The sequence below is a fragment of the Lathamus discolor genome, chromosome 2, assembly GCF_037157495.1.
Source record: "Lathamus discolor isolate bLatDis1 chromosome 2, bLatDis1.hap1, whole genome shotgun sequence".
NCBI classification, from domain to species: domain Eukaryota; kingdom Metazoa; phylum Chordata; class Aves; order Psittaciformes; family Psittacidae; genus Lathamus; species Lathamus discolor.
In genome coordinates this window covers 127,022,689-127,036,191 of record NC_088885.1, presented here as the reverse complement: position 1 = coordinate 127,036,191, position 13,503 = coordinate 127,022,689, and the positions used below count along the sequence as shown (strand labels likewise).

Here is a 13,503-nt window from a genome sequence, read left to right as displayed (position 1 = left end):
TCCAAGGTGCTGTATATGTAGGTATGTAATAAGGGATGAACCAGCATTCACAACATATAGCACTCTGAAAAGATCAAGAGAAAAGAAAGCATTTTCCCAAATGAAGAATCTTAAAACATGAGGGCTATTTCTGCTTTTCAAGCTCCTTTCATTGAAATACATACAAGTAAGGGACTACATAACTTAAAAAAACCCATAAAAATTATAAAAAATCTTTGGTTTGCTCCCTAAGTGCCTTTCATCACACCTTGCTTTGTTTTCTGATGATACTTTATACAAATTTCTTCCTGCACAGCTTTTTCCCAAGCCTGGACTACAGAGATTGAGTATTTGAGTATTCAGTAAATGTATTTAACTGTGCCTTTAACAAAAATATAATCAACAGCCTCTCCTTTAACTACCAAGCATTAACTTTATAATCCACATTATAAATTTCACACAGATCTTTCTTTATAACAAAATGATGCAAGTGAGGTTACCTTTAAATTTCATTAAATAAGCTTTCTAGATTTTAGCTACTGCACTTAGAATCATAGAATCATAGAAGTTAACCCAGGACACTGGAATTCTTGCCCTAAGAAGGCTTAAAATATTTTTCAGTCTAATTTATTGCCTTAATCTTTTGTCTGTGTGTATCTCCACCATGCACTTTGTCCACCATGGGCTAGTGAGAACTGTGACTCTCCCTCAGCAGGCAAGCAGAGCCAGTCTGCTACTCATCAGCACTGCTTAGCAATCAGTGGAGAAACACAAATTCTAACCACAAATACATAAAAGCAACTCCAGATGAACCCCTTGCAACAATACAATTACTTTGTAGGAAAATACCGTGTAATAATGAATAAAACTCTTCTGAATCAAAGCCAATTCTTTGCATTAAGTAAAAGTTAAAACTGCAAAGGCTACTACTCAAAAAGCTAGGGAAAGCCAGAACAAAGGTTGTCTTCCCTCACACTGTATGTGTACAGCTTTTAATGGTGGTGATTCTCCCCATGCCTTCTGCTTTGAGTGAAAGGGTAATTTTTTTTTCCATTTCTTTTCCTCTTTCTCCTCTACTATTTGGCCTCTGATGTTATTTAGCACGTCCTACTGCAAGCCCAACCCTACACACAAAGTCCTGGATTTCCCTCAGGGAGCTCTCATTATCCTACCTGAATGCTTCCAGGGCATCCCAACGTTTCCCTTCTCAACATCACTAGAAGGCTGTTACTGCCACTGCTTTATAATGGAGAAATAAAGGTCATCGATGTCTGAAGTATCCACTAGTTTTGGCTGCTCACACTGAGATAGCTGTATACAGAGTCCTTAGTGTTTTTATCACATTTGATGGGCATGCCTACATGAGCAGATTAAACCCACAGGCAGGCAAACTCAGTTGCATGTGCCATCATGCTGCCGGAGCACGGCACAGTTAGGACTCCCCTGAATCATTTGCAGTGATAGCTGGAGATTCACCATGCTCCAAGGTCTGCTCCTAACAAGTGGTTTATGCAGCCATATGCTTTGGAGCCTAGGTGAGGTTAACCACACACACAGAGGTTACCGTGACAGCTGGCCTGAGCAGCACCAGCCCCTTCCACAGACTCACGCGCAAAACCTTGCTCCAGACAGATTCACATCCAAGCTATTTCTGCATGCCTTAGTCATAAACTTCCCTCCCAAACTTTGCCACAAAAGTTGCATCAAAGAAGGTGGAAATACTATGCTACATAAGCACGCTGCACTGTTGGATCATGTCCTCTCTGTGCAAAGTGCTGTAAGTAAGTACATTGTTTATAAAAAAATGCTATATCATAAGGAACAGGCCCTCAGGAAAGGGGGAAAAAAATCGCTTTGTTCTGATTTTTAAGAGAAAAACTTATTTTTGTCAGAAGATGCCCTTTTGTGAAAACTTGTCAAGTCGTTTGCAAGGCAAGATTGTATTAATTCATTTCTTTGCTTTGGAAAGAAACAAAGGAAGTTTCCAGGATTCATTGCAAGTCTGTCTTCAACATTTACATTTATTTAATCTAGATTTCTGTTTATAAATGTACTGATGTGCTGGGGTTTTTTAAGGTTAAGTAAGCTCTGAATCAAAACAAGACATTTTGAAATCATTGAACAAAATTATTTGGGTGATTCCATTCAATATTTTTTTGTTGTTGTTGTTTTATCCAGGTCTGGCAATTATAAGATCAATGTTTTTTTATCTTCCCAGGCAAAAATGCTCACTGAAATGCAAAAACAATCTGCAGAGCTAATTGTTGCATTGGCTAATCTGGCTATTAAAAGTGACTTATTAAAGTGTGACAAAAATACAGGTCTGCAGTCTGAACCCAATGTACAGACTTTCCAGAAAACAAGGTTTAGCAAGTTGACTGGACTTTAGGAAAGGTTCTTCACTGAGAGCGTGGTCAGTCCCTGGAACAGGCTTCCCAGGGAAGCGGTCACAGCACCAAACCTGTCAGAGTCCAAGGAGTGTGCGGACAACACTCTTAGTCATATGCTTACTCTTCAGTTTTAGGTAGTCCTGGGAGGAGTAGGGAATTGGACTTGATGATCCTTATGGGTGCCTTCCAATTGGAGATATTCTATGACTCTAAAAAACTTTAATAAGCCTGTGCCCACCTCAGCACCTGACTCTTGAGGCCTATAACCTGGGATACAGCCAGTTAAGAAAAGGTAGAGCAAGTTAGTTGTGACAAATTAATAGTTTCTTCTGAGTAAACAAATGTTTAGAGCTTTATATGCTGACTTAGTTGGTTGTATGAGTCTATTTTTTCCAACTTCCGCTTTGTTGTAATATCTCTGCTACCACAACTCAGCTATCAAACGTCTGTTCTTTGTTTCAAAACATGAAGGCCTACAGTTTCTTAATGGTGAGTGGTAGGATATTTACTAATAACACTTTCCTGTTATTTCAGGTTCAAATAAATGGCTGAGGTGATAGCTAAATCTCTGAATAAAAACATCCTGCAAAAATGAGGTGTTCATTATTTCTATTCCCCACCATTACAGAAATCACATCCCATGCAGTTAAGGACTGGCAAGCATTCAGGCAGCTGAATGTCAGGAAACGTGTCCAAGTATTCCTGAGCATCGTGTGTATGTCTCAGATTCAGATCCAGATCCAGATCCATATGCAGGAATACATGCATGCACACACAGAGGAGAAGTAGCTGAGCTTTCTTTGATTGTCCAGACTACCAGTGACAGCACCTGGGCTCAAGATCCAGGTCCTCAGATTTGATCCTCAGATCCAAACAGCTAAAACCACTTGAAGCTATGTGGCCTGAAAAGGGAAAGATGGAGCCTGACACTGTCTCTCCTGTGACAGAGCTTCCCTGCGAGCAATGGCTGGCTCATGCTAGACCATGACCATGGTCAGACCCATTGCTGGTGGGTGGCAAACTGTAAAAGAGCTGGGTCCTCCCATGAGCTAAGACCAAATCACACCTGAACCCTGAGAGCTCTGCTTTCAGCTATGGATGGGCTGGTCTGTGGAAAATAAGGTCTTTCTTTCAGAATAAATCCTGCAAAACCAGCTCTTGGGGCGTTACTATGGATAACTGGTCTAAATATGATGATTATTTCTATTTCATGAAAGACCTCACAGATGATTTATTTCTGGTATGTGAAAATTTAAACGCTGGCTGCACAAAGTCTCAGAGATCTGCAGGAAACACTCTAAGATGGGGCCTTTTATAGATGAACTTTTCAAATTGACTAAATCAGTCTGTCTGCTAACTCCCTGTTCTCACCATCTTGAGCACAGAAGTGTCTTTTAGATGGATGAGCTGAAGTTCACTGAGTAGCAGCAGACTCAGAGGCTTTATACGTTCCCTAGGAGCCTTGGATAAGAAAAGACAGACAGAAATAGGTAAGGACACAAAAGACAGAAAAAGAGGGAGAGTATAACACATTTGAAATCTTGTAGTCACACAACCTTGGCAGTTTTGGCCTGAGTTTTCTAACTATGCCAACAGCACTTGCAACTACTTACTGCAGCTCGTACTCAAAGCCTCATGGGTGGGCCCTAGACTCCAATACTCCTAGACTGTTTACTGATGTGGACAACTTTACACCAAAAGGCTAAATGCTTGTAAACTCATAGGATCATAGAACAGTTTGGGTTGGAAGGGACCTTAAAGATCATGTAGCTCCTTGACAGTGTTCAGTGTAATTTTACTCCAAGACTCAGAATTTAGGACTCAAGTGGCCTTTTTGAGTAGGACCTCACCACAGCTCTGGAGCTGAGAGCTGGGTTTGGAGCACTGAGGACTCAAGCGAGTAATAAATGTGGCTTTGCAGTCTGTCGCAGCATTGAATTAAGATCACCACCAGCATTTACTCCAGACCAGCTCCAGTTCCCTTTCTTTCCCTTATTAGCAATGCTCTACTGTTGGTGCTTATGACAAGCCTGGGTATATGATCCTTAGAAAACAATCCTGGTGAATTCCTGCTTGGTTTAAAAAAAACAGTTGCATTTCCATTGCACCCCAGGTTGAAGTATCTCTTGTTTAGGATGTAATTGTCTGTCATGTCTGCACTTTACTATTTATGTTTACAATCGGTTGCTAAGGGCTGAGGCATTGCTTTCGCCAAAGATACTGTCTTTCACTGCGTATTTATCCTTCCCTGGAAATTTTAGAGGGGATGAGCTGTCACAGACAAGTACGAGGCCAAATGGCAGATCATTTTCTTTAATTTCAAACAACCAGATATTACAGAAATGTGGTTATGTAAGATCCTTATTTTCAGGGCTAAATCAGACTACATATTTATATCCCAACTAGCACTCTGGATCCACAGTTTTGACGGGTGCTTCCATACAGCTCTTTAAGAATGTACAGGTATTACATATACAGGATACAGTAATAACAACAAATACATTACTATTAATAAGTAGGAGTTTTTAATTGCAATTTATTCATCCATTACTTCTTTTTTTTTTAATTGCACTGTAGTGCATTAAGATGATGGAGGAGGTTGTCAACACATCATCTGTTCTTTGAGGAGGCACTATTGTAACCAGTTGTCCTAAAACAATTAGTTTTAGGGCTATTCTAAACAAGCTATCTTCTGTAACCCTTCTGTCTTCTACAACTGCCTACCAATAACAGTGCTGCCAACTAGCTGAAAGCACTGAAGAACTTTGCAGATGTCTTTTTGTTTTCCCAAAGAAAAGCTTACACAGTGTGATACTGAATGATGATTCTAGGTTTCTAGGCAGAATATTACAAGAGGATGTATGTCTGAAGCAGTGAGGCATATTGAGAAGGGTCAGGTTTTATCTGTCTCTGAATGAAACTGCAGCCAAAACTCTGGCACTTTGACCAGAATCCTAGCATAATGTTTGAATTTTCTAATAAAGGATAAGCATGCACCACCACCATTCTAGATCTACAACTAAGGAAAACATAGTTGTATTCTTAAGTGACTTCTTTGGAAACGAAAACATTTTGAGTTCAGTTGCTGCCTCTCTCAAAGATTTCACTTTGAGCTTTGGACTGTTCCCACACTTAATCAAGGAAAATTGACAAAAACACTTAGACAACAGATAGGAAGAGACACGGCCAACAATTTCAGTTTGAGATGGGCAGATTTACTGAAGAGACGTGTGCCTCATCCCTGTCACTGTGCCCAGCCTATGCTCCTGTCTTTGGTGCTTCAAGAAAGCATTGATGCTGGAAGGAATGAATCAAAGCCTTGATTTTTGTATGACTCAGTTCTGACAAGTGCCTTTGTATATACCTGGAAATGTCCTCAAGGTCACAGCATCACCAAGTCTTCACAAAAAGCTTTCAGCATTAAAAATTAAGACAAATTTCAGCCTAGGCTTGATTCTGGAGAATTCATCCCTTCAACATTTTGAGTTCTTAAACCCTTTTTTAGGGTTTTAAACCCATTTTGAGTTCTTGAATCCCTTGGGAAAAAAAAAAAAAAAAACAAAAAACAACGAACAACCCACAAACTACTACTAAAAATTGCTGTGCAAGTCCTATGACAATTTATCATCTTATTTTGCCCACCTGAGACAAGCAGTCATCCAGAAAGCCAAAAATTTTTGAGTCCTGACCTTATCTACAGTGTTTTGGTTCCACATACTGCACAAGGGTATGGCTGGGTAAGGAAGAGCTGCCCTCAGGAACTCCAGTTTAACATTGTAGAGAAGAAGCTACATTTCATTTTCATACTGACTTTTATTCCAACCATGAGTGGAAACAGCATAAGTTTTGGAAAGCAGAATGTCAAGCCTAAAGGCAGCTGATACCACGAATATTGACATTTTTCACCCACAAATTGACCTGACAATAGAAAAAAGTAAGGACTCACTATCATGCCCAACCCCATGCTGCTGTTGCTATAATTCTCAAATCGAGACAGGCTAAAAGGAAAGTTTTTATAAAACTGCCACTGTAAATTAATTTATTTACTTCGATCAAGCCAAAATGTATTTTTAAAAGCCACAGCATCCTCTAAAAAATGTGCTTCATCAGAGCCATTAGTTCAGGGTTTCTAATATTAAACATGCAAGACCCAAGTTCAAAGATGGGTTTGGGAACATCTAAGGCAGGTCAGAAGAAGACACTCTGAACTCCTGTCCAGGCTCAGTGCATAAGCAGGATCAAAAGGGACACAACTCACCCACATGATATTGATAGCCTCGAAACCTCGTCTTATAAGGGGCATGTAAATCACGGTCCTTCAAAAGAACTGGACAAGGTCCACTCTTTTCAACATACACCTTGAGCTGGTGATAACAACCTACTGATGTAATTGGCAGGTTATTAAACATTCACCCAGGGACCACATTCATGCCCAGTGACTCAAACCTGCAGTTTGTATTTTGTAGGCTACTGCTGTATCAGTAACCCCAGGATGGCTATGGGGGATGGAGAACACTCTTCCCATTCCTTCGGAACTTGAATGAGGCAGCCAGCCCTTAGAAAGGAACAGGCATGAGTCTGTAGCTGAGAGGTATGAGTAGTTCTTTGGCTGGGGTGAACCTTGGATTACAAGAGGTGAAATATTTTTTTGCGTCATGTTAATCTAAGAAAGACATAAAAGTTTAATTTTTCTCAGTGAATACCCTAACCACAAGGCTACAGAACAAAAGCCAGACATTTTTCTTCTACTACATGATTTAGAAAGACATTGGAGCAGCCAAACATTCCCATCCCTTCTTTAGCTCAAGGGTAGCAGAATATACTCAGCACTGCTAATGCTACTTTAATGACATGTCTAAATAGGGACTAGAGTGGCTATCGATAGCCAGGTACCCAGCACTGTTAGTGCTACTTTAATGACATGACTATAATAGGGACTAAAGTGGCTATTGGTAGCCAGGCTAGTCCTGAATATAAATTCAAGCACAATGCTTACCCAGTTGAGAAATTTACTCTATGTCAGCAATAATGAGAATGAAGAAAGCATGAGATGGAAATATTCTAGTATGCAAGACCTTCCAGATGGCACTGCTGTCAAGGTAGATCAGCTCTGTGTGCTATTAATCTCAGCAACCACTGGATGAGCACGTACAATAGTGTCATTCATAGCTTTGTGATTCAAGGCTAATTAGGCCAGTTCAATGTTTTGAGTCTGCTTAAACACATTAGTGGGATTCTCCTAGCTGCTGCTGCCTGCCAGCACTTTCTGCTCAAATTGTCTCTGGATCTCTCTGGTATATGCAAATTTACACTGAACTTATGGCTGTAAGTTCTAGCAGCATTATGCAGTCATTTGAGTGTATGTACAGCTGATCTGAGGTCATCAACCTTGTAGGTAAACCAAAACCTTACATTTTAAGAGGGCGAAAGACACAACTGAGAAGTCTGTAAAAAGCAGCATTATGGCCTCATTTTGAGTTGTTGAGTTTGGTTGCAATTTTTACTTCTATGTATTAAAAATGCAGCTAATTTTCTAAAAGTTAACTACTGATAAAGTACTGTGAAAAAATATTTTATGAGCTGCCTTGAGATGTGTTATTAATGCTCTCAGGCAAATTTATTCTGTATTTGGACTGTACAGCCATATTTGATTTCTCTTTCTTAACTTGTTGGGCAATCAGGGAGAGAAGCTCATCTCCAGTGTCATCAAAGAAGATTACGTTTGAGAGCTTTGTTCGGTTAATTATCAGCACAGCTTTGCATTCATTTCCTCGTTACATGGTTTCACCTGAAGGGCTGATGTTTATTTCCTAATAAGCTAATACCAAAATACAATGGCAGCATGAAGAATACCCTGCAATAGCAAGCATGACTTCCCAAGTAGAAGCACTGACCAGCGTAAAGCCTTCTTGAGAAACAAGTGCTGGTGCTGTGATAAGAGAACTGCATGCCTCCCCAAGGCCCACCCCCCCCACCCCCCCCCCATCTAGGCTCAGACTCTATCTGTTCTCACACAATGTTGCAGTGCACTGCGGTTCCCCTGTCATGGGGAAGGTAAATTGGTAGATTGCCATGGTTCTGTGTAAAGACTACAACTGCTGCTTATCACAGCCTACTCCTAAATACTCAGAGCTGCATTATGCCAGCATGACATATATTATTTATTAGCTAATATATTGTTGTTCTGACTCTCTTGCTGCTGCCAGCAGTGATGCTACTGACTACTCTTTATAGTCATCCAGAGAAGGAATAGGGCCATAGAGAAGCCAGACACCTAAGTCACAGCTGATCTACCATTACAGCTAAATATAGATTTCCTGCATTAGAAACAAATAAATTAAAAACCCCACCAATATTAGTGGCCTAAGACTTTTCCATTACTGTTTCCATATTGCTTATGCGGTCACCATAATCCATGAGCAGGTGCATTCAAAATAATACTCATTATTTACTGATGACGCAGTTAACATCGTATTTCCAGGTGAAAAAAAGAAGTAGCTCCTTAGTTTAAAAATTACTCAGTTTGCTCCATCCTTCCAGCGTTGGAAGAAAGCAAGGTATTGAGCAGTAAACAAATGAAACTACAGGAGGACGCCAATGTGCGACTTGCACTGAAGTTTCAGCATGTGCTCTAACAAGCACCAGGCAGGAAAGACAAAAAGCGGAACAGCCTTTGCAGTCCTTCCAGCTTTAATGGAGTAGTTTTAAGCTTAATAGATCTAAAATATCTTGGCTGATGCATATTATATCTAAGGCTTTTATGGTATTTAGTGATCTGGGAAGCTATACTGGGACTGCAGTTATACCTATAGCTAACCCAGATAAAAACCTTCCAAGTTCTATTCAATAAAAAAAATGAGTTGTTCAGTTTCTCATTTCAATTTTTATATTTAATCACACAATTTAACATATATGCATTTTACTTAGATTGAATCTGATTATTACAGCATGCAATATGTCTAAAATTCCAGAATACTCAAGAAAATAGTCAAAATAATGAAATTCTTTCCAAATCCTTCCCATATAGCCAGAGAATTATAGATAAATAAACATAGGAACCTATGGAATTCTACAAAAGTCTATATTTACTATAGGAAAAAGATCTAAAAATCTAGTCTATAATGTCCCATGCTATTCATTTAGACAGTATCCCCTAAAACACTGCTCCATGATTTTGAGATCTCTGCAATTAAAAATTGAAAGTTTATTTTGATTTACAGTTCAAATTATCATTAGGAAGTAGATCCTGATTTCTACCTGCTAAAATGAGAACTAAAACAACATGTCCCAAAGATTTATTATAAAATCCAAGCAGTGGAATTCCCAGTGGCACTGCCTCAGCAGTAACTGTAAGAGAAAGATGACAGTTACTTACGAGAAATAAAAAAATATTTTCTCTTAGGGTGCTCATATCCTGATACGAGTGGAAACAGCACAACTCAACAAAGTAAACAACAGCCTGTTTTTATCGGTCGCCCAAGTTTATAGTGTTCACACAGCTATTAGGTAAAAACCTTATTTCTAAAAATGAAGACTCCGATAGCAAGACTATAAAAAAGGGAAAGAACTTTCAGAGGCAATTGCTGTTTAACTCCAAGAGCTGTGAGCATACCGTTGCTGTGTCAGAAGGTATTATGCAATAACACGATGAGTTAATAGAAATGACCTCTGAAAACATCCCAAAAAATCATTTTTAGAACGCATGTATGTCTACTCTGATGAAGCTGAAGTGCCTCGCAACTTTTAGCATTCCCATTTCTGTCTCCCAGCTTTCCCTCCTGGGCTCGGCTTGTTCGGAGCAGCAGGTCTGTACTCTGGAAGAGCAGACACCTTTAGAGGGGTCTGCAGCAGTATCTCAAAGCGCCACCACCTTCCCAGCCACTGTCCCCCTCTCCAGAAACCTCACCTCCCATTCATTCACTCCTTTCCTCTAAACCATGCAAAGCTGAGACCAGAACAGCCCCTCCCCAGCGTGATGTTTATATAAGAACAACATACAGAGTAAAACACAGACTGAAACGTCCTTGAGCAGGTAGCTTTAAATATAGTAGTGGCATGAAAATTATTTTACCTGCACATGTAGTGACATGAAGCTCAAGGAAGTCACATAAGATCAAGATTTTCTTCTAAAAGTCACAGTAGCAAGCTGTTTGGCAGAATCCCAAATGCTGGCAAGAAAGCTATCGTAAATCCCGACTCCTCGCCTTGCCTTGAACGGCAAGCCAGAATTTGCCAATTAACTTGCACTTACAAAAAAAGGCTGAGCATGAATCAATAAATACATAGGATATGGTATCGTTACGGCAACAGGACATTTCAGAATGCTGAAGCCAATGGAAATGTTCAGGCTGAAGCATGCAGCTCCAAACAGCACTTCTCCCTCATCTCAAGCTAAAGATGTTTTTGTTTTTTACTGTCTGCAAATGTCTGAATGAGGACAACCTGCTGAGCCCCGGTGACAGTGTCCAGCTGAGAAAGAAGGAGGGGAGAGGAATTTGAACGCTATTGTGAGAGCTGCTTGTGGAAGCATCATTAAAATAAATAAATGAATAAAGAAAGAATACAAAAACCAAAATCACAACAACTCAGCTGCAAGTTCCAAGAAGGCTGAGCGAAAAGACGATTTATCAGTTGTCTGAGTGGAAAAGACAGTGGCGTTAAGAACCAGCAACAAACTTTTCTTGTGTACTGCACCTCATCTCTCTGGGAAAGATTTCTAGAGCTCTCCTAGGACATCTTGGATGATCCCAGAGCAGCCAGATCTCACAAGCAGCATGTACTCACTGACGCTGCTCCCCTCCAAGTTTCTAGTAAAAGTCCCTGGGAAAGAGGGCTGCGCCCCAGGCTTGGTTGGACACTTAGTTCCTCAGACCTTGCCTAGCCCCTGAGGCTTGGTGCTAGCTCGGCACTAACTTGGATATGACTCACCAGCCGAGCAAACTTGAACTCTTGAGTGTTTTTAAAGTAAAACCTCACCAGACAGGCTTTTCCCACTCCTAAACCTGTCCAGCCTCACTGCTGTTCTTCCTTTTCTAAACCAACCCTGGCAGCTCCTCAGAGCTACAGGATGGGGTCACTGAAATCCTTTGCTTAGGTGTCCTTTCAATAGCAAGGTCTTGATGACTGTGTACTTGCTAAGGAATGCTGCCTCCACCTGATGCTACTGACACTTTCCTTTTTATAAAAACACGTAAAAAGAGACAATTTTGGCAGTGATGGTAGAGGTGGTCTCATCTCCAACGAATTAAAATGCCCAAGAAACCACAAATATACCACTTATTTGTATCTTAATCATTATGTAACTTGAGTTGAATGAAGTCCTAGACCTGCTATAAATATGGAGAGTACGTACATAGCTTATAAACAAAGGTCTACCTTCAGCCGGGCAGTGAAATTCTGATACAAGAAACACTGACTGGCTTGTGGAAACCACAGAGCGAACATGCCTGTTTATAAAGACGCTTTGGATTTTGAATCTAGGGGACTGACAGCATGCTACATATCTACAGGAAACATATATGCAAGTATATTTTAGACTAGCACAATGCTGCAGTTTTTCCTTTTTGACAGGGGGTTTTTCAGTCCCCGGGTAGATGGTGTAATTCAAATGACAACTATCTACCGAGAACGCTGAGGGTTTCTATCATCAGGTTCCCACAAGCGCTATTAGAGCATCGGAAACAAATGACGAGCCTTTATCTTTAAAGCTCACCCACGGCAGGAGGTAGAATACTACGAAATGTCATTTCCCCCCCTCCCTTCAGCAGCTCTGAAGGAACGAAAATACAAGCCGCTGCTCCCAGCGCGCTCCAGCGTCAGGGCTGCGTTGCTCTCCCTCCAACTGATCCCGCTACCCGGGGAGAAACCCCCGTGTGGGTCCGGCCCCTCCCGAGGGGCTCTCCCCGCTCCGCCGGGGCCGCGCTGCGCGGCGGGGGCGCGCCCGGGGCTCCCGGGGCTCCCCGCGGGAGAGCCGCGCTCCCGGCCCGCCGGGGCCAGCCGGCAGCTTTCGCCTCCCTCGCAACTCCCATCGCGGGGAGAGGCGCGGGTGACTCGGTCTCTCAAGAATATGCACAAATAGAACCCGAAGGCAGCCCCCGGCGAGGGAACGGTGCCCTTCTCTTACCTTGCTCGGCGGGCGGCCGGGGCACCGCCGGGGGCTGGAGGAGGGATTCCCCGGCGCTGGCAGGGGCTGCGCGGGCTTCCCCGAGCACTGCGCGGCCGCCAAAGCCACGGCGAGGGGTTTGTTTTGGTCGCTCCTTCCCGGGGAGGATTTTGTTCTACATTCCCGGCTCCACATCACCGCCCCCCCCAGCACGGAAAGGACCGGGGGTGGAAACACCACGGCAAAGGCATCTCCCTCCTACCCCCGGAGATGGAAAGCCGCCGAGCAAGCAGCGCGGCGAGCGGCTGAGGTGGCGGGCGGCGAGCGGGGGGGGGGACAGCAGGAGGCGAGGGGGAGATAAAAGCCGACCCCGCGCTGCCCTCGCCCCGCTGTAATCCCCGGCTGCATGCGAGCTGCCGGCTGCCGCCGCGGCCGCCCGTGTCTGCGGCTGTGCGCGGCGGCGGGGCGGGGGGGCACGGCCGCTCCTGGACGGGGCACGCGGGGCTTCCCCCGCACCCCCTCCGCGCCCCCCGCCCGGCTGCGCTCACCCCCGCGCACCGCGCCCGCTGCTCGCTCACTGGCTGGGTGGGGGGGTGCGCACACACGTGTGCAGGCAGCACAGACACTGTGTAAATGCTACAGTCAGGGGATATGCACACTCATGCACATGCATGCATACACACATACACAGCTAACCAGCCCCGCTGGGGGATGTGCGCACACACACATCCACAGACACACAACCCGCGCTGCCCCCCTCAGACAGGGGATCCCCCTCTCGGGCAAGGGTTCACCCACATTAACACTCCCAAACGGAATGAGCACACCCCCTGAGACCTCCCCACACACCTCCTTCACAGACAGGGAATGTATACACACACTTCCATATACTACCCTCCTCCAACACACATACCTCCCCACACCACCTTGTCCTGTCAGTGGTGCGCACCCTGCGCCACCCCTCCCGTCTTGTCTTTTCCCCTTCCCCAGCCCGGGCAGGGCATAGCACACAACACACAACACATGACACAG

General features: G+C 43.2%; 1 protein-coding gene across 1 annotated transcript in view; it reads right to left on the bottom strand.

Annotated features, from left to right (window-relative positions):
• The window catches only part of KCNB2 (potassium voltage-gated channel subfamily B member 2), a 197,538-nt gene extending 184,737 nt beyond the window's left edge, over positions 1–12,801 (bottom strand). The window contains exon 1 of the mRNA XM_065668430.1: positions 12,493–12,801. The gene's annotated coding sequence lies outside the window, so the exon portion shown is untranslated. The remainder of the gene's footprint in view (positions 1–12,492) is intronic.
• Between the last annotated feature and the right edge of the window lie 702 nt (positions 12,802–13,503).